Here is a 21,306-nt window from a genome sequence, read left to right as displayed (position 1 = left end):
GGTGGTTCTTGCTATAAATTTCTCCAAATTGAAAAGTAAAATATTGCAAAAAATCTTGAGCCAATTAAGAGTAGGTTTTAGACAACGTATACTAGAGCAGAGAATACAAATTTCCAACTCTTAATACAAAAATGGGTTTACTTTTCTGTTTATAAAATTCCCTTGAAGATTACTGGTCCAATATGAAGAAAAATTTTACGCAGTTCGTTGGCTTTTAGCTGATTGGGATATTTGGGATATTCATTCCCTTATAAAAGACACCGTAGTTCCTAAAATATAACGATAGTAATTACATCGAATATCAAGATTTCGTGGAGCAACGGTAGCGCGGCTGACTCCAGAAGTCAGCTGTTTTTTTTTTCCTTTTATCAAAATGTGACTTTAGATCTACACGGGACTACAGTTTTTGGAATGGGAGAGCATAGAACCAAGTGAGTTTACAATAGGGGGAACATTTGCGTCTGAATGTCGATTACCACAGCAGTTGGAACACGACGAGTTTGAACCGATAACTATCTTGGGTTTCCACGATACAAACACAGAGTCTGGCGATGGATATAACTTGTACCTCTCTGTCCTACAAATGGTTTTTCGCCAATTGGTATGATCAAAGGAAGATTAAGTAATCTAAACCAATCTGGCAAACAAAAAAGAGTCCGCTTAAAGAGATTGCTTCAACCACCACTAACCACTAAGTACCGTCCTTATACGTACTGCGCAAGAATATCAGCAAACTAAACTCAATAGAGTAGATTCTACCAATCTGTCTTGGGCAATGGTGATTAAAATGCATCGACCGGGAATCGAACCCGGGCCGCCCGCGAGGCAGGCGAGCATTCTACCACTGAACCATCGATGCTTGCCCCTCACGTATACTTCTTGATACAAATTGCACGACGACAACCCATCTATTGTAGCCGACTATCATGCCTAAGCTTGTTAGCTTTTATTACGAAAATCAAGGCTTGTGGCGATCAAAAGATCCAAGGAAATATAAAAAAATAACCTGACTAATCTGACTGACTCTTTCAAAAGACTAAATGTGTTCGTGTGATAATCAATCTTACCATCAGAATCTATTCCTTTATAAAAGACACCGTAGTTACCAAAATATAAAGATAGTAATTACATCGAAAATCAAGATTTCGTGGCGCAACGGTAGCGCGCCTGACTCCAGATCAGGAGGTTGCGTGTTCAAATCACGTCGAGATCAAGCAAAATTATTTTATTTCTTGTGAAGGTATGTTTAGGCTTTTAAAACGGATACAACGTTCAAATAACATTAATCACCATTGTTTCTATATCTTGTTATCTCAACACACATGTATCCTAATTCAATTTGAATCTTAGTCAGCTGTTTTTTTTTTTCTTTTTATCAAAATGTGACTTTAGATCTACACGGGACTACAGTTTTTGGAATGGGAGAGCATAGAACCAAGTGAGTTTACAAAAGGGGGAACATTTGCGTCTGAATGTCGATTACCACAGCAGTTGGAACACGACGAGTTTGAACCGATAACTATCTTGGGTTTCCACGATACAAACACAGAGTCTGGCGATGGATATAACTTGTACCTCTCTGTCCTACAAATGGTTTATTCGCCAATTGGTATGATCAAAGGAAGATTAAGTAATCTAAACCAATCTCGCAAACAAAAAAGAGTCCGCTTAAAGAGATTGCTTCAACCACCACTAACCACTAAGAACCGTCCTTACGCGTACTGCGCAAGAATATCAGCAAAATAAACTCAATAGAGTAGATTCTACCAATCTGTCGTAGGCAACGGTGATTAAAATGCATCGATTGGGAATCGAACCCGGGCCGCCCGCGTGGCGGGCGCGTATTCTAGCACTGAACTATCCATGCTCTACTTCTGGTATACTTCTTGATACAAAATGAACGACGACAGCCCATCGAGGTCCGCCCAGCGATAAACACCAATCGTGCTATACGCCTTAGAATTTGCCTGGTCGGCTAAAAAGGCTTCTACCACAGTTACGTCATTGCACAGGGGATCGGAACGCCTTCCCACACACCAATCTGACAAAACTCCCCAGGCCGAAGCGTAAGCGGAGTTTATAGGAAATAGTCTCATGGGAGAATTTCTCACTTTAGAGGCCCCACGAAAGCACAAAAGAGTCCTGGCTCAAAACACCATCTTGAGTTGGCCGATTTCAGGTTAGCTCAATGATCCATTCACAAACACTCAAACAGTAAGCGTCTCTTCATTGAACCTTCCTGTCCCGAGTCTTGAGTCCTCCCCCTCAGGTCAAATACCCGTTGAATTGTCTTTGTTGTCGGCTTGGACTCAGTAGAGAGTCCAGGCTTTGTAACTTGTATTTGAGTGGACTTAGAATATTTTTTTTGAATAGGAAATGTTGTAAGTATCTGGATTCAGGACCATTCACCGTTTACCCATTGGGAATTTGCAGACGACATCCGTGTTTAGGCTCAATTCCGCAGATGCCAGAAGACGCAACCGTTGGACCGTCCCATCCTACTTTCAGGCCGCCTCTGATTGTAGCTCCTCGGTGTGGTCGACGTCCACAGCCGGGATAAATCTAGCCCAACTAATTGTCTCCAATTCCAGGAAGTTCAACGATACTAACCGGTCGTATTGTCTATTTACACATCTGGACGAATTCTCATCATTTCGCGCATCGTAAGCATCATCTCACTGAATCTACTGTAAGGAGAAAGTGTACCTTTGTGCGAATGCACCACATATGTGCGGTTACGAACTGCAACCAACATGAGATTTCTGAAACAATTGCTGCATTGGACCAATATTGTGCTGGAAGCAAATTTAACGTTGTTCCAAGATCGATATGAGACAGGTCCACCATTCGTCCAATTTTAGCATTGGGCCAATACGACCTTGGTGGAATATCGGTGGAATATTGGCTCTATCTTGTGCCTGACTCATCTCCATCTTGAAAGACCGTTATTTGAAGCCAATGTTTAACCATGATAAAGAATCATATGTAAACAACAATGTTGTACCAAATCACCATATATGTGCGGTTACGAGCTGAAGCCAATGCAAGGTTTCTGAAACAGACGGTGCATTGGAACAGATCAAAAATGGGGATTGGGCTAATTAATGAAACGAAAACAGATATAGCTGCCAATACAGTTTATTAAACGTGGTAGCAAAGAGCAAACAACTCCAAATTACGTGTTTTTTAAGTTTAATCGTTGTTGACGGCTTCGTCTGCCGTTCCACGTCGTACTTTTTGCTTTAAAAACTTGTCTATGGCAGTTTTCTTAATGGCAGTGAGTTTCTTCCTATCAGCGACCCCACCGTCCTCATCCGCTGCATTAGCGAAAGTGTCTAATCCCATTTCCTTTAGAATGGTGTCGTTTGTCAACTCTTGGCTGGTGATGCTGGCCCAACGCCAAATTATGTCTAAATTAAAGAGTAAACAAAAAAGATTAAAACAGGTAGAAAAAAGGGAATTGCTTTAAAAGTTTACCGATTACAAAGGAACAAATCATCTACATATCAGTAAAGACGTGTTTAACTTTAGTTTTTTTTACGGGGGAAGTACATCATTCTGAGCTCTTTAGACATAAGGCTCTTTAATACATTTCTGACAATAGCCTTTAGGCTCTTGTTGGTCCTCACCAGGGTCAGGACGTTTCTGATTTGTGTCTTTAGCGTTGCATCATTCCTCATCTTAACTTCAAGTTCCTCGAAAAACGTCTGAGTTGTCACAGGCAACTCATCGGCACAGTCAGTTGAGCATGGCGAGCCATTAATTGGTGTAGGCAGGTTGGTAGCGATTTCAAGTCTCCTCGTCATGAACAAGTCAGTCAGCTGCTGTATTCCCATTTTGATCTCAATAAGCATTTTTGCAACGTCAACCTGTACCAACATTGCTTTTTCTGCCTGCTGGATTACTACAACAACAAACAAGTAAACAAAAGAAATCTTTAGTAGTTGTCACTTAGGTGTACCAATAAAGACATTTTCCTTACCCAATATGTCTTCATCGCTTACAGAAATAACATCCTGTATTACCTCGTCGTTTTACACCAAAATTTCTCTGGTTTCTCTCATTTGGACGTGAGCCACACCCCCTTCTATCGGTTGAGTTACCGTTTCATCTTCTGGTCTCTTCATCTTGTTCGTGAAACACCCCCTCCCCCTTCTTCTTTTGCTGGATGAGTTCCCGTTCTGAAGGCGTATTTCAGTCATTTGAATTCCTTTCTTTCACCTCGTCCTCTGACGTAGATTCTTCAGAGCTATTGTGATCTAGATTTTCAGAACTCTTTCTAAAGGGACAGAAGGGTGAGCTTGTTACAGAACAGACGAATCAGACTCTGGCTTTTCAGCAGGAGTTACTATACCACAAATATAAAAAGTTATAATCTGGACTTACAGTTTCATAATTCAAATTATTACATATCGTACCTTTTGACTTCTGGGCTTTGGTTACAGTCTTATTTGATGTTGCCGTTGTTAGGTTTTTTAGAGCTTCTGCAATGAAGAAAAAATAGTATGCTATTTCACCATATCACCTTCAAAACCCGTATAGAATCACCTGCTTGTGTTGTAGAGCCATCACCCTTTTCCTTATGGTTACTCTCTTTCACTTTTCGGTTCCGAGTTAACTTTATTTCCTGAAATACACAAGGCAACATGAACTCTGTATTGAGAGAAAAATATAACAAAATTCCATAATGAATGTACCTTGGGGAATACGTGGAGCTACAGGTGTAACTTGCACTACTTGTTAGACTTCTTTGTTGCCGGACGCTCCGATGATGATGATGAAGGCTCGGCATAATTAGTATTTGGCAGTTTCGTTTTGGTTCTGTTTTTTACAAAATTAGTTTCTGGGAAGGGGCATAATTAGCCATTTCACTTGTTTGGATCAAAAACACAATATTGTTGCAAAATCGGATAACTTGGTGGGCCATGGTGGAAATCAACATCAACTGACGTGCCTGATTCACGGGCAAGAAACAATATTGCTCGCAATATTGCCCAATATGTCAAGCCTATGTTCATTTCGGTAAGGTTAGCGTTGGTTAATCTATTTAAATGAATGCAAATGGGGTCACGGCTTGAAAAATATTGGAATTACGATTTAAACAGCCAGGCCAATATGCAAATTGGGCCACGTTTGAAAAGTCAGGTTCAACCAATGTAAGTACCCCGCTACCAACCCAATGTCTGTATGCACCTTTGAGATTTTCATGTTTTGTACATCGCAGATAACCAATGTATCCAACAAATAATTTGTAATGAAAGGATTTCAAGATTAGTTTAGAATAGGGACAAGTTTCTGATAGGTTAACCAACATTCCGCTGACACCGATTTTCTCAGCTTAGACCAAAGCAGACATAATGATGAAGAGTTTGGTACCGCATTTGGTCAAACTTGCCAGTCCAATACAAAAATTCTAATCATAGCCGCAATTTTGCCAACATTACATATTAAAGTGAGGATTATTCGCAGTAGTTGAATTCCTACATTGGTTTAGCATAGGACCCAGCTTGAAAATTACACTGCAAAATTTAAGTTACATCGGTAAACCAACCTTCTGCAAATACTGCATTTCTGTACGACATTGATCTATGAAATGACGAGCTGAATACAACATTACGCCAAACTCTGAAATCCATATGGGGAAATACAAGTGTTATTATTTATTATTTATTAGTTGTTATCATTGCAAAAGACGGAACCCAATTTTAAAAAGCATTTTTAAAGCATCTTCACGTGACCCCAGAAAGTTTCATATGGAAAAGCAGAGAAAAAATTAATTAAGTGAGCCATCGATCTCAAGTCATCAACTAAATGAATGAGTGAATGAACATTGTGAATGAGGTGGTTCTTGCTATAAATTTCTCCAAATTGAAAAGCAAAATATTGCAAAAAATCTTGAGCCAATTAAGAGTAGGTTTTAGACAACGTATACTAGAGCAGAGAATACGAATTTCCAACTCTTAATACAAAAAATGGGTTTATTTTTCTGTTTATAAAATTCCCTTGAAGATTACTGGTCCAATATGAAGAAAAATTTTACGCAGTTCGTTGGCTTTTAGCTGATTGGGATATTTGGGATATTCATTCCCTTATAAAAGACACCGTAGTTCCTAAAATATAACGATAGTAATTACATCGAAAATCAAGGTTCCCGTGGTGCAACGGTAGCGCGCCTGACTCCAGATCAGGAGGTTGCGTGTTCAAATCGCGTCGAGATCAAGCAAAAATATTTCTTGTAAAGGTATGTTTAGGCTTTTAAAACGGATATAACGTTCAAATAACATTAATCACCATTGTTTCTATATCTTGTTATCTCAACACACATGTATCCTAATTCAATTTGAATCTTAGTCAGCTGTTTTTTTTTTCTTTTTATCAAAATGTGACTTTAGATCTACACGGGACTACAGTTTTTGGAATGGGAGAGCATAGAACCAAGTGAGTTTACAAAAGGGGGAACATTTGCGTCTGAATGTCGATTACCACAGCAGTTGGAACACGACGAGTTTGAACCGATAACTATCTTGGGTTTCCACGATACAAACACAGAGTCTGGCGATGGATATAACTTGTACCTCTCTGTCCTACAAATGGTTTTTCGCCAATTGGTATGATCAAAGGAAGATTAAGTAATCTAAACCAATCTGGCAAACAAAAAAGAGTCCGCTTAAAGAGATTGCTTCAACCACCACTAACCACTAAGTACCGTCCTTATACGTACTGCGCAAGAATATCAGCAAACTAAACTCAATAGAGTAGATTCTACCAATCTGTCTTGGGCAATGGTGATTAAAATGCATCGACCGGGAATCGAACCCGGGCCGCCCGCGAGGCAGGCGAGCATTCTACCACTGAACCATCGATGCTTGCCCCTCACGTATACTTCTTGATACAAATTGCACGACGACAACCCATCTATTGTAGCCGACTATCATGCCTAAGCTTGTTAGTTTTCATTACGGAAATCAAGGCTTGTGGCGATCAAAAGATTCAAGGAAATATAAAAAAATAACCTGACTAATCTGACTGACTCTTTCAAAAGACTAAATGTGTTCGTGTGATAATCAATCTTACCATCAGAATCTATTCCTTTATAAAAGACACCGTAGTTACCAAAATATAAAGATAGTAATTACATCGAAAATCAAGATTTCGTGGCGCAACGGTAGCGCGCCTGACTCCAGATCAGGAGGTTGCGTGTTCAAATCACGTCGAGATCACGCAAAAATATTTTATTTCTTGTGAAGGTATGTTTTGGCTTTTAAAACGCATACAACGTTCAAATAACATTAATCACCATTGTTTCTATATCTTGTTATCTCAACACACATGTATCCTAATTCAATTTGAATCTTAGTCAGCTGTTTTTTTTTCCTTTTATCAAAATGTGACTTTAGATCTACACGGGACTACAGTTTTTGGAATGGGAGAGCATAGAACCAAGTGAGTTTACAAAAGGGGGAACATTTGCGTCTGAATGTCGATTACCACAGCAGTTGGAACACGACGAGTTTGAACCGATAACTATCTTGGGTTTCCACGATACAAACACAGAGTCTGGCGATGGATATAACTTGTACCTCTCTGTCCTACAAATGGTTTTTCGCCAATTGGTATGATCAAAGGAAGATTAAGTAATCTAAACCAATCTGGCAAACAAAAAAGAGTCCGCTTAAAGAGATTGCTTCAACCACCACTAACCACTAAGTACCGTCCTTATACGTACTGCGCAAGAATATCAGCAAACTAAACTCAATAGAGTAGATTCTACCAATCTGTCTTGGGCAATGGTGATTAAAATGCATCGACCGGGAATCGAACCCGGGCCGCCCGCGAGGCAGGCGAGCATTCTACCACTGAACCATCGATGCTTGCCCCTCACGTATACTTCTTGATACAAATTGCACGACGACAACCCATCTATTGTAGCCGACTATCATGCCTAAGCTTGTTAGTTTTCATTACGGAAATCAAGGCTTGTGGCGATCAAAAGATTCAAGGAAATATAAAAAAATAACCTGACTAATCTGACTGACTCTTTCAAAAGACTAAATGTGTTCGTGTGATAATCAATCTTACCATCAGAATCTATTCCTTTATAAAAGACACCGTAGTTACCAAAATATAAAGATAGTAATTACATCGAAAATCAAGATTTCGTGGCGCAACGGTAGCGCGCCTGACTCCAGATCAGGAGGTTGCGTGTTCAAATCACGTTGAGATCAAGCAAAAATATTTCTTGTGAAGGTATGTTCAGGCTTTTAAAACGGATATAACGTTCAAATAACATTAATCACCATTGTTTCTATATCTTGTTATCTCAACACACATGTATCCTAATTCAATTTGAATCTTAGTCAGCTGTTTTTTTTTTCTTTTTATCAAAATGTAACTTTAGATCTACACGGGACTACAGTTTTTGGAATGGGAGAGCATAGAACCAAGTGAGTTTACAAAAGGGGGAACATTTGCGTCTGAATGTCGATTACCACAGCAGTTGGAACACGACGAGTTTGAACCGATAACTATCTTGGGTTTCCACGATACAAACACAGAGTCTGGCGATGGATATAACTTGTACCTCTCTGTCCTACAAATGGTTTTTCGCCAATTGGTATGATCAAAGGAAGATTAAGTAATCTAAACCAATCTGGCAAACAAAAAAGAGTCCGCTTAAAGAGATTGCTTCAACCACCACTAACCACTAAGTACCGTCCTTATACGTACTGCGCAAGAATATCAGCAAACTAAACTCAATAGAGTAGATTCTACCAATCTGTCTTGGGCAATGGTGATTAAAATGCATCGACCGGGAATCGAACCCGGGCCGCCCGCGTGGCAGGCGAGCATTCTACCACTGAACCATCGATGCTTACCCCCATCGTATATTTCTTGATACAAATTGCACGACGACAACCCATCTATTGTAGCCGACTATCATGCCTAAGCTTGTTAGCTTTCATTACGGAAATCAAGGCTTGTGGCGATCAAAAGATCCAAGGAAATATAAAAAAATAACCTGACTAATCTGACTGACTCTTTCAAAAGACTTAATGTGTTCGTGTGATAATTGTAAAATTGTTCGAGCGCTAGCGCTGAAAAATTGGGATTATTTACTAAAATGAAAAGAGAGACAGAACTGTGTGTGACCTTTTATATTGAGCATATTTATAGCAAACATGACTTGAAGTATGGCAACAGTGCCATACAAAAAAAGATGAAGAGGTGTGGACGAAGCCTATGAGGCACCACACGTCGGTATACTAATCAGACTTTAGAAGCACTGAAATATAAAGTAACACGGAGGAAAGGCAACAAGAAAAGGAAACATGATTACTTTTTGTTGCTAAATTTCTCAGATTGTCGATCTTGTCTTGTCTCCTTTTCCCGGCTGTAATCGTTATTATTTCCACTGAAAAATAACAAAAGCAAAAACGAGTCTGATCATTATTAATTACTAAAAATATGAAAAGCAGCGGCGGGCGGGTGGGAGAGACAGTTCTGTCTCTCTTTTCATTTTAGTAAATAATCCCAATTGTTCAGCGCTAGCGCTCAAACAATTTTACAATTATTTAGTAAAATTCGTTCGACAGAACTGTGTGTTCAAAGCAAAAGCTGACGAGGTATAGGGAAAAGAGCGAAAATAGAACCACAACACAGCAGAGGGTTTGACTGTGATTCCAAGATGATGTCAGATGGATGGCGATCAGGTTGGATGGTCCATCGCCCATCTCCCTGTGGTAAAGCTGTTTGAACATAGACTGTCTGGCCCAATGGCCGAAGTCTAGGATAATTCGGACTCTTTTTCTCTGGTGCCGTGAAGATTCACCCTAAGCGCTAACTAGTCCCGTGGCCTATTGTAGTGACGGGGAACGGGATCACGAAGTTTGTTGTTGTTGAGCAAGAGAGAAGCGGAGTTGGTGGTATTGCGCAATGCTACAGTACAATCCAAATGTGTTTCCACGCATTTGACAGAACAAATTGAAAAGAAACATAAAGTTGCTCGGTCCCGAATGACACACGATGGAGGGGCCTAGAGTGTTGAGTTTTACTTATTTGGCCAATTGTAAAACACATTTCGGAATCGACTCAAACAAATTTGAAGAGATTCGTATGTTTCTAGTAGTGTGGGAGTCAAGAGCAGAGATACCAGCTTCCGAGACATTTCAGGGAGAGAAGGAGCAATTGTTGTGACATCAAAAAAAGGATTCCATGATTGGGGGTATCTGACTGATGTAGGCAAATATATATATTTTTTTTTTTTTTTCGCATTTGACAGGACAAATTGAAAAGAAACATTAAGTCGCTCAGTACGTGATGGAGGGGCTCAGAGAGTTGAGCCTTACTCAGTTGGGCAAGGGGAAAAGACATTTCGGAATCGACTCCAACACATTTGAGAGATTTCGTAAGTTCTTAAATATTGGCATGAGGGTCAGAGAGAGAGCAGAATGACCAACTTCCGTGACAGTTCAAGGAGAGATCTCTTGTTTTTGGCGGGCGGATGAGATGTTACCCGGGTTTACAGCAAGCGTAGAGGAGAGAGTAGGGGCGCTGACCTACGTCTTTGTTCTGCAGCTCCTTCTCACGCTCGTAGCACATAAAAAGTTTCAGTCGGACTTATGTGCAACGATTTTATGTAGATAACGGTGGTGTCGGTCTTGTTTTCCGCCATGCAATCAGGGAGAGAAGAAGCGATGAAACATTCAAAAGGTTATTGACATCTCGGCCAATTCCGCTTTACACCAAGGCAAGTGACAAGGCAAAGGCAAGGGTAACCCAAAAACGCCCTCGGTTGTGAACAGAAACCAAAACGCAGGGTAGGTGAATATTTGGACGAGTTTCAGAAACGCCCTCGACGCAAGTATATCTTTTGGCCTCGAAAGACTAGACTGTAACCTTTGTCGACTTAGCTTTCTTCTCCTTCGTCTGTACTACTTGCCCCCCCCCCTTCTAATTTTTTTTTTTTTTTTTAATAAACTCCACCTCTGTTGACCAAATATCCAGCTGGACGCTATCCATCGATGCGTTTGGTGGAATATTACGTTGAAAGAGGGGAAAATTCGCCTTTGCTGTTTAGTTATTAATTTCAGTTCAAAAAATTCAGCTTTTTTTGTAATAGTAGACAAACAAAAAATCTAACGGCACAACCCACAGGTCATTGTCAGACGGGCCTATGTGATAACGGAATGAACTGGCAATCGGCCAATAACTGAGGGAAAAAAGAAATTAAAAAATAATTTGCATACCGGGCGAAACTGTTGTTGTCGTTGGGAGAGCCGTATAGAGGATGTGAACGGCTCGATTTCCCCGGTGTTGCCGAAGTCGATGGTCCAGCCACAGAGCTGATTATCAAACTGGCGGTCTTGACTTGAGAGACGAGTTCATTGACAAAATCCGTCCCAAACAGATCCTCGCCTCCAACTGGAAGTTTTCCTGCTGCGCGGGAAAGTAGACCGATGTGATTGGGATGAGTCTGTGTCAGAATGTTGAGTCATCTAGAGTGGGTGATCTCGCGAAACAGGTGAACCCACAGCATTAACAGGGATCTCAAGGCCTTGGAGTCGTTGTTGCTTCTCTTTCTTTTCTTGTTGAGGAGAAATAAGAGAGGTTTGGCCATATCCAGGATGAAATCTGTCTGTTTTCGATACACTTTCTCCAATTGGTCAATATTGGCCATTGTTGCACTCGAATTCTTGGCAGATTTAAGGGCCCCGTAGAATGTCTCGTCCAATTTGGGATTCGTGAAAAGATCAGAGGCACTGACACTAGCCTTTTTGCCACGTTTGACAATAGGCTTGTACGCCTCTCTAGCAGACTTCAAGTTTCTTTCACCTATGCCTTTCGCAATCCAATTAGCGAGAACCAACGATTTGCGTCTGCTAAGCGTAAAGTTTTTTGGTTTAAACTTAGTAATGTCTGAAAAGGTACTTGAAAAAGAATTAGAAGAAGAGGCGGATCTCTCAGACGAGACAGAGTCGGAACTCGAACTCGAACCCGTCTTACGAGAACGCCTAGATTTACGATGTTTAGACATGCTTGCTATGCAAGAGCAAAAAAAGATCTGATTAGTATACCGACGTGTGGTGCCTCATAGGCTTCGTCCACACCTCTTCATCTTTTTTTGTATGGCACTGTTGCCATACTTCAAGTCATGTTTGCTATAAATATGCTCAATATAAAAGGTCACACACAGTTCTGTCGAACGAATTTTACTAAATAATCAACCTTACCATCAGAATCTATTCCTTTATAAAAGACACCGTAGTTCCCAAAATATAACGATAGTAATTACATCGAAAATCAAGATTTCGTGGCGCAACGGTAGCGCGCCTGACTCCAGATCAAGAGGTTGCGTGTTCAAATCACGTCGAGATCAAGCAAAAATATTTCTTGTGAAGGTATGTTTAGGCTTTTAAAACGGATATAACGTTCAAATAACATTAATCACCATTGTTTCTATATCTTGTTATCTCAACACACATGTATCCTAATTCAATTTGAATCTTAGTCAGCTGTTTTTTTTTCTTTTTATCAAAATGTGACTTTAGATCTACACGGGACTACAGTTTTTGGAATGGGAGAGCATAGAACCAAGTGAGTTTACAAAAGGGGGAACATTTGCGTCTGAATGTCGATTACCACAGCAGTTGGAACACGACGAGTTTGAACCGATAACTATCTTGGGTTTCCACGATACAAACACAGAGTCTGGCGATGGATATAACATGTACCTCTCTGTCCTACAAATGGTTTTACGCCAATTGGTATGATCAAAGGAAGATTAAGTAATCTAAACCAATCTCGCAAACAAAAAAGAGTCCGCTTAAAGAGATTGCTTCAACCACCACTAACCACTAAGAACCGTCCTTACGCGTACTGCGCAAGAATATCAGCAAAATAAACTCAATAGAGTAGATTCTACCAATGTGTCGTAGGCAACGGTGATTAAAATGCATCGATTGGGAATCGAACCCGGGCCGCCCGCGTGGCGGGCGCGTATTCTAGCACTGAACTATCCATGCTTGCACCTCTGGTATACTTCTTGATACAAAATGAACGACGACAGCCCATCGAGGTCCGCCCAGCGATAAACACCAATCGTGCTATACGCCTTAGAATTTGCCTGGTCGGCTAAAAAGGCTTCTACCACAGTTACGTCATTGCACAGGGGATCGGAACGCCTTCCCACACACCAATCTGACAAAACTCCCCAGGCCGAAGCGTAAGCGGAGTTTATAGGAAATAGTCTCATGGGAGAATTTCTCACTTTAGAGGCCCCACGAAAGCACAAAAGAGTCCTGGCTCAAAACACCATCTTGAGTTGGCCGATTTCAGGTTAGCTCAATGATCCATTCACAAACACTCAAACAGTAAGCGTCTCTTCATTGAACCTTCCTGTCCCGAGTCTTGAGTCCTCCCCCTCAGGTCAAATACCCGTTGAATTGTCTTTGTTGTCGGCTTGGACTCAGTAGAGAGTCCAGGCTTTGTAACTTGTATTTGAGTGGACTTAGAATATTTTTTTGAATAGGAAATGTTGTAAGTATCTGGATTCGGGACCATTCACCGTTTACCCATTGGGAATTTGCAGACGACATCCGTGTTTAGGCTCAATTCCGCAGATGCCAGAAGACGCAACCGTTGGACCGTCCCATCCTACTTTCAGGCCGCCTCTGATTGTAGCTCCTCGGTGTGGTCGACGTCCACAGCCGGGATAAATCTAGCCCAACTAATTGTCTCCAATTCCAGGAAGTTCAACGATACTAACCGGTCGTATTGTCTATTTACACATCTGGACGAATTCTCATCATTTCGCGCATCGTAAGCATCATCTCACTGAATCTACTGTAAGGAGAAAGTGTACCTTTGTGCGAATGCACCACATATGTGCGGTTACGAACTGCAACCAACATGAGATTTCTGAAACAATTGCTGCATTGGACCAATATTGTGCTGGAAGCAAATTTAACGTTGTTCCAAGATCGATATGAGACAGGTCCACCATTCGTCCAATTTTAGCATTGGGCCAATACGACCTTGGTGGAATATCGGTGGAATATTGGCTCTATCTTGTGCCTGACTCATCTCCATCTTGAAAGACCGTTATTTGAAGCCAATGTTTAACCATGATAAAGAATCATATGTAAACAACAATGTTGTACCAAATCACCATATATGTGCGGTTACGAACTGAAGCCAATGCAAGGTTTCTGAAACAGACGGTGCATTGGAACAGATCAAAAATGGGGATTGGGCTAATTAATGAAACGAAAACAGATATAGCTGCCAATACAGTTTATTAAACGTGGTAGCAAAGAGCAAACAACTCCAAATTACGTGTTTTTTAAGTTTAATCGTTGTTGACGGCTTCGTCTGCCGTTCCACGTCGTACTTTTTGCTTTAAAAACTTGTCTATGGCAGTTTTCTTAATGGCAGTGAGTTTCTTCCTATCAGCGACCCCACCGTCCTCATCCGCTGCATTAGCGAAAGTGTCTAATCCCATTTCCTTTAGAATGGTGTCGTTTGTCAACTCTTGGCTGGTGTTGCTGGCCCAACGCCAAATTATGTCTAAATTAAAGAGTAAACAAAAAAGATTAAAACAGGTAGAAAAAAGGGAATTGCTTTAAAAGTTTACCGATTACAAAGGAACAAATCATCTACATATCAGTAAAGACGTGTTTAACTTTAGTTTTTTTACGGGGGAAGTACATCATTCTGAGCTCTTTAGACATAAGGCTCTTTAATACATTTCTGACAATAGCCTTTAGGCTCTTGTTGGTCCTCACCAGGGTCAGGACGTTTCTGATTTGTGTCTTTAGCGTTGCATCATTCCTCATCTTAACTTCAAGTTCCTCGAAAAACGTCTGAGCCCAGCTAGCAGAGTATATTTCCCAAATATTGCTAAAATATTATATTCCTACAATTGAGATGTTGGTAAAATAATTTTTTTAAATATTTTTCCAATATATTTTTGCACCCAAATTTGTTGGCTCACAATATTTTTTCAACTTGTTTTACTTTTTTCACTTTTATTGGTAAAATAAAAGTTTTACTACTTTTAAAATTTTGATGGAAATCTGGTTGTTGTGTTTATGGTTATATAGTCCATCGTGGAATATTTATTTATCTTCTACTTGTTATTAGACAAGTTCTTGATTTTGGCCTTGAGTGGGTTTGAACCATCACACCTTCAGTCACCAATCCAATGCTATAACCACTACACCAAGATCGGTGTTACAAATTTTTTTCGACTTGATGCAATAAAAGTTTTTAACTTCTAGAAGCCACGTAAACAAGGGTTAAGAGGGGATTCCCTATAGGGGTTTGTCCCGACAGGCAATAGACAGATGCAGAGGATCTCGCCAAGGATGTTCCTACGGCCAAAAAATGGATAAGTCTAGTCCCGTAATGGTAAAATATTGTTTTCCGAGAAGATTCTTCGGTCGATAACCCACATATTGGTATAATATTAGATTATTACTTTGCTGCGTCAAGGTGGCTGTTAAATTGTTTTGTTGTTTTCCCAATGAATGGCTATTATGAAAAATGAATAAATCAATATTACTTTTTGTTATTTTCCCAATAACGGACCATTAAAAAAATAATAAATCCTTTTTTTATGAAAAAGCTATAGTCTTTTACATTTAACATGCGTTCAAAATCCTAAAAGTTTTATATCGTATTCAATTCGTTAGTTCTGCATACAATTGCCTAACTGAACAATCCAATTTTCTTAAAATCCATATCTTGCACAAGTCTCGAACAACTAACTTACGTACTTCGAATTTAAAACTCTACCTTCGCGCTAACGTAATATAATTTATCTTAAACGTTAAGGAGATGAAATGTTAAATCTGCTATTATTATATATCCATATAGGTAATTCTATGGAGGTTGGTTCAAACCCACTTGCAGCAAACAAATGACTTATGAAACAAATAGTCTCAATAATCATAAATTTCTACACTGATGTAAATTAAATCGATTTTGCTCACGCTGGGCTATAACCATGACAATGTGTAAGTATGCACTATCCATCCTGTCACATCGGGACTTTATAATCATTACCGTTTCTGGTGTAGTGGTTATAGTGTTGGATTGGTGACATAAAGGACGATGGTTCAAACCCACTCTCGGCTTAAAAGACAGCAGCTATCCAATCATTTAGGATTTTGAACATGTGGTAAATGTAAAAGACTATAGCTTTATCATAGAAAACGATGTAATCATTATTTAATGATCCGTTATTGGGAAAATAAAAAAAAATTATATTAATTTATTCATCTTTGATAATAGTCATTTATTGGTAATATAACAAAAAAATTTAACAGCCACCTTGTCGCAACAAAGTAATAATATAATATTATACCAATATGTGGGTTATCGATCGAAGAATATTGTCGGAAAAAAATATTTTACCAATAAAGACATGCTAGCTGGGAGTTGTCACAGGCAACTCATCGGCACAGTCAGTTGAGCATGGCGAGCCATTAATTGGTGTAGGCAGGTTGGTAGCGATTTCAAGTCTCCTCGTCATGAACAAGTCAGTCAGCTGCTGTATTCCCATTTTGATCTCAATAAGCATTTTTGCAACGTCAACCTGTACCAACATTGCTTTTTCTGCCTGCTGGATTACTACAACAACAAACAAGTAAACAAAAGAAATCTTTAGTAGTTGTCACTTAGGTGTACCAATAAAGACATTTTCCTTACCCAATATGTCTTCATCGCTTACAGAAATAACATCCTGTATTACCTCGTCGTTTTACACCAAAATTTCTCTGGTTTCTCTCATTTGGACGTGAGCCACACCCCCTTCTATCGGTTGAGTTACCGTTTCATCTTCTGGTCTCTTCATCTTGTTCGTGAAACACCCCCTCCCCCTTCTTCTTTTGCTGGATGAGTTCCCGTTCTGAAGGCGTATTTCAGTCATTTGAATTCCTTTCTTTCACCTCGTCCTCTGACGTAGATTCTTCAGAGCTATTGTGATCTAGATTTTCAGAACTCTTTCTAAAGGGACAGAAGGGTGAGCTTGTTACAGAACAGACGAATCAGACTCTGGCTTTTCAGCAGGAGTTACTATACCACAAATATAAAAAGTTATAATCTGGACTTACAGTTTCATAATTCAAATTATTACATATCGTACCTTTTGACTTCTGGGCTTTGGTTACAGTCTTATTTGATGTTGCCGTTGTTAGGTTTTTTAGAGCTTCTGCAATGAAGAAAAAATAGTATGCTATTTCACCATATCACCTTCAAAACCCGTATAGAATCACCTGCTTGTGTTGTAGAGCCATCACCCTTTTCCTTATGGTTACTCTCTTTCACTTTTCGGTTCCGAGTTAACTTTATTTCCTGAAATACACAAGGCAATATGAACACTGTATTGAGAGAAAAATATAACAAAATTCCATAATGAATGTACCTTGGGGAATACGTGGAGCTACAGGTGTAACTTGCACTACTTGTTAGACTTCTTTGTTGCCGGACGCTCCGATGATGATGATGAAGGCTCGGCATAATTAGTATTTGGCAGTTTCGTTTTGGTTCTGTTATTTACAAAATTAGGTTCTGGGAAGGGGCATAATTAGCCATTTCACTTGTTTGGATCAAAAACACAATATTGTTGCAAAATCGGATAACTTGGTGGGCCATGGTGGAAATCAACATCAACTGACGTGCCTGATTCACGGGCAAGAAACAATATTGCTCGCAATATTGCCCAATATGTCAAGCCTATGTTCATTTCGGTAAGGTTAGCGTTGGTTAATCTATTTAAATGAATGCAAATGGGGTCACGGCTTGAAAAATATTGGAATTACGTTTTAAACAGCCAGGCCAATATGCAAATTGGGCCACGTTTGAAAAGTCAGGTTCAACCAATGTAAGTACCCCGCTACCAACCCAATGTGTGTATGCACCTTTGAGATTTTCATGTTTTTTACATCGCAGATAACCAATGTATCCAACAAATAATTTGTAATGAAAGGATTTCAAGATTAGTTTAGAATAGGGACAAGTTTCTGATAGGTTAACCAACATTCCGCTGACACCGATTTTCTCAGCTTAGACCAAAGCAGACATAATGATGAAGAGTTTGGTACCGCATTTGGTCAAACTTGCCAGTCCAATACAAAAATTCTAATCATAGCCACAATTTTGCCAACATTACATATTAAAGTGAGGATTATTCGCAGTAGTTGAATTCCTACATTGGTTTAGCATAGGACCCAGCTTGAAAATTACACTGCAAAATTTAAGTTACATCGGTAAACCAACCTTCTGCAAATACTGCATTTCTGTACGACATTGATCTATGAAATGACGAGCTGAATACAACATTACGCCAAACTCTGAAATCCATATGGGGAAATACAAGTGTTATTATTTATTATTTATTAGTTGTTATCATTGCAAAAGACGGAACCCAATTTTAAAAAGCATTTTTAAAGCATCTTCACGTGACCCCAGAAAGTTTCATATGGAAAAGCAGAGAAAAAATTAATTAAGTCATCAACTAAATGAATGAGTGAATGAACATTGTGAATGAGGTGGTTCTTGCTATAAATTTCTCCAAATTGAAAAGCAAAATATTGCAAAAAATCTTGAGCCAATTAAGAGTAGGTTTTAGACAACGTATACTAGAGCAGAGAATACGAATTTCCAACTCTTAATACAAAAAATGGGTTTACTTTTCTGTTTAGAAAATTCCCTTGAAGATTATTGGTCCAATATGAAGAAAAATTTTACGCAGTTCGTTGGCTTTTAGCTGATTGGGATATTTGGGATATTCATTCCCTTATAAAAGACACCGTAGTTCCTAAAATATAACGATAGTAATTACATCGAAAATCAAGGTTCCCGTGGTGCAACGGTAGCGCGCCTGACTCCAGATAAGGAGGTTGCGTGTTCAAATCGCGTCGAGATCAAGCAAAAATATTTCTTGTAAAGGTATGTTTAGGCTTTTAAAACGGATATAACGTTCAAATAACATTAATCACCATTGTTTCTATATCTTGTTATCTCAACACACATGTATCCTAATTCAATTTGAATCTTAGTCAGCTGTTTTTTTTTTCTTTTTATCAAAATGTGACTTTAGATCTACACGGGACTACAGTTTTTGGAATGGGAGAGCATAGAACCAAGTGAGTTTACAAAAGGGGGAACATTTGTGTCTGAATGTCGATTACCACAGCAGTTGGAACACGACGAGTTTGAACCGATAACTATCTTGGGTTTCCACGATACAAACACAGAGTCTGGCGATGGATATAACTTGTACCTCTCTGTCCTACAAATGGTTTTTCGCCAATTGGTATGATCAAAGGAAGATTAAGTAATCTAAACCAATCTGGCAAACAAAAAAGAGTCCGCTTAAAGAGATTGCTTCAACCACCACTAACCACTAAGTACCGTCCTTATACGTACTGCGCAAGAATATCAGCAAACTAAACTCAATAGAGTAGATTCTACCAATCTGTCTTGGGCAATGGTGATTAAAATGCATCGACCGGGAATCGAATCCGGGCCGCCTGCGTGGCAGGCGAGCATTCTACCACTGAACCATCGATGCTTGCCCCTCACGTATCCTTTTTGATACAAATTGCACGACGACAACCCATCTATTGTAGCCGACTATCATGCCTAAGCTTGTTAGCTTTCATTACGGAAATCAAGGCTTATGTCGATCAAAAGATCCAAGGAAATATAAAAAAATAACCTGACTAATCTGACTGACTCTTTCAAAAGACTAAATGTGTTCGTGTGATAATCAATCTTACCATCAGAATCTATTCCTTTATAGAAGACACCGTAGTTCCCAAAATATAACGATAGTAATTACATCGAAAATCAAGATTTCGTGGCGCAACGGTAGCGCGCCTGACTTCAGATCAGGAGTTTGCGTGTTCAAATCAAGTCGAGATCAAGCAAAAATATTTCTTGTGAAGGTATGTTTAGGCTTTTAAAACGGATATAACGTCCAAATAACATTAATCACCATTGTTTCTATATCTTGTTATCTCAACACACATGTATCCTAATTCAATTTGAAACTTAGTCAGCTGTTTTTTTTTCTTTTTATCAAAATGTGACTTTAGATCTACACGGGACTACAGTTTTTGGAATGGGAGAGCATAGAACCAAGTGAGTTTACAAAAGGGGGAACATTTGCGTCTGAATGTCGATTACCACAGCAGTTGGAACACGACGAGTTTGAACCGATAACTATCTTGGGTTTTCACGATACAAACACAGAGTCTGGCGATGGATATAACTTGTACCTCTCTGTCCTACAAATGGTTTATTCGCCAATTGGTATGATCAAAGGAAGATTAAGTAATCTAAACCAATCTGGCAAACAAAAAAGAGTCCGCTTAAAGAGATTGCTTCAACCACCACTAACCACTAAGTACCGTCCTTATACGTACTGCGCAAGAATATCAGCAAACTAAACTCAATAGAGTAGATTCTACCAATCTGTCTTGGGCAATGGTGATTAAAATGCATCGACCGGGAATCGAACACGGGCCGCCCGCGTGGCAGGCGAGCATTCTACCACTGAACCATCGATGCTTGCCCCTCTCTTATACTTCTTGATACAAATTGCACGACGACAACCCATCTATTGTAGCCGACTATCATGCCTAAGCTTGTTAGCTTTCATTACGGAAATCAAGGCTTGTGGCGATCAAAAGATCCAAGGAAATATAAAAAAATAACCTAATTAATCTGACTGACTCTTTCAAAAGACTAAATGTGTTCGTGTGATAATCAATCTTACCACCAAAATCTATTCCTTTATAAAAGACACCATAGTTCCCAAAATATAACGATAGTAATTACATCGAAAATCAAAATTTTGTGGCGCAATGGTAGCGCGTCTGAATCCAGATCAGGAGGTTGCGTGTTCAAATCACGTCGAGATCAAGCAAAAATATTTCTTGTGAACGTATGTTTAGGCTTTTAAAACGGATACAACGTTCAAATAACACTAATCACCATTGTTTCTATATCTTGTTATCTCAACACACATGTATCCTAATTCAATTTGAATCTTAGTCAGCTGTTTTTTTTTTCTTTTTATCAAAATGTGACTTTAGATCTACACGGGACTACAGTTTTTGGAATGGGAGAGCATAGAACCAAGTGAGTTTACAAAAGGGGGAACATTTGCGTCTGAATGTCGATTACCACAGCAGTTGGAACACGACGAGTTTGAACCGATAACTATCTTGGGTTTCCACGATACAAACACAGAGTCTGGCGATGGATATAACTTGTACCTCTCTGTCCTACAAATGG

General features: G+C 39.5%; 3 non-coding genes across 3 annotated transcripts; 2 read left to right on the top strand and 1 right to left on the bottom strand.

Annotated features, from left to right (window-relative positions):
• The first annotated feature begins 1,141 nt into the window (after nucleotides 1-1,141).
• On the top strand, nucleotides 1,142-1,213 carry Trnaw-cca. The gene has a single exon. It is a non-coding gene; the product is annotated as a tRNA-Trp (tRNA).
• Nucleotides 1,214-7,148: 5,935 nt separating this feature from the next.
• On the top strand, nucleotides 7,149-7,220 carry Trnaw-cca. Its single transcript has one exon. It is a non-coding gene; the product is annotated as a tRNA-Trp (tRNA).
• Nucleotides 7,221-8,801: 1,581 nt separating this feature from the next.
• On the bottom strand, nucleotides 8,802-8,872 carry Trnag-gcc. Its single transcript has one exon. It is a non-coding gene; the product is annotated as a tRNA-Gly (tRNA).
• Between the last annotated feature and the right edge of the window lie 12,434 nt (nucleotides 8,873-21,306).

This window comes from Daphnia pulex, chromosome 10, assembly GCF_021134715.1.
Source record: "Daphnia pulex isolate KAP4 chromosome 10, ASM2113471v1".
Lineage (NCBI taxonomy): Eukaryota > Metazoa > Arthropoda > Branchiopoda > Diplostraca > Daphniidae > Daphnia > Daphnia pulex.
Note: the sequence above shows the minus strand (reverse complement) of the source record. Positions and strands in the feature narration are given on the sequence as shown.